This window comes from Orycteropus afer, unplaced genomic scaffold, assembly GCF_000298275.1.
Source record: "Orycteropus afer afer isolate SDZICR_OR568_19922 unplaced genomic scaffold, OryAfe1.0 scaffold00549, whole genome shotgun sequence".
NCBI classification, from domain to species: Eukaryota; Metazoa; Chordata; class Mammalia; order Tubulidentata; family Orycteropodidae; genus Orycteropus; species Orycteropus afer.
The window spans coordinates 1,664,376-1,665,547 of NW_006922136.1; positions in this window are offsets into that span (position 1 = coordinate 1,664,376).

Here is a 1,172-nt window from a genome sequence, read left to right on the forward strand (position 1 = left end):
TATCCTTGTTTAACCCACCCTTTTCCAAATTCATTTGACAACAGAACATTTTGGGTTGTTAATGAGGAACACCTATTAACAATTTGGAGAATATTAGTGTTCTGTGGGCTACAGTTTGGGAAATGTTGTCTTACAGGGATCTTCATCCCACCACAGCACAGAGCGAAGAAAGTATTTCCAGATTTAGTTTTGGGCATAATATATTGAGCAGACTCCATCCTAGAAGAGCCTCACCTACTGTATTCTTTGAGCATGTATGAAAAATCATTGCGGTAGTAAATAGAAAAAAAAAGAGCTATAGAAGTACATTTAATTAAAACTGTGCTTAGTTCAAGGTGCTCTGGTGGTATAGTAGTTAAGGCACTCATTCGGCTGCTAACAAAAAGGTCAGCAGTTCAAACCCTCCAGCTGCTCCAGGGAGTAAGATGAGGCAGTCTGCTTCTATAAAAATTTACAGCCTCAGAAACTCTAAGTGCCTGTTCTCTGTCCTATAGGGTCGCTATGACTCAGAATCGACTTGATGGCAGTGAATGGCATTGCCTGGTGTGGTGCTTAGATCAATGGCTCCCAAACCTGACTGAATCTCCTAGGTCACTTAAAAAATACTACCCAGAAATTCTAAATTTAATGGATTTTTGAAGAGCATACAGGTATGCGAATCATGGCTTTCATGGTCTGTATTTTGACTAATTGTATACAGAGAGATTGAAGATTGTTTGAAATTTACATATTACATATTAATCCTGATGCAAGAAATGAGGGCACAGATCTTTAATAAAAACATGATAATAAAAGATAAGGATGATGTGAGGTAAAACCAGGACAGAGCCTTTTGTTGAATGGTTTCATGAATTCCTAAAAAGGAACTGGACATAAATCAGTATCAGAAACTCTATTAAAAATGCTTGAAATTATCTGTATATTGGTAGTGCCTAAGGCATTTGACTGCTAACCAGAAGGCTGGCGTTTCAAACCCACCAGCCACTCCTCAGAAGGAAGGTTGGGCAATCTACTTCCATAGTGATACTGCCTCCGAAAACCTTGGATGGGTCACTATGAGTTGGATCTGACTCGAAGGCAGTGAGTTTGGTTTAGTTTGGTATACACATAGCCAGGCTAATGTTAATTGATTAATAAATCATATACATAGTATGTTACACAGAGTAGGTTTT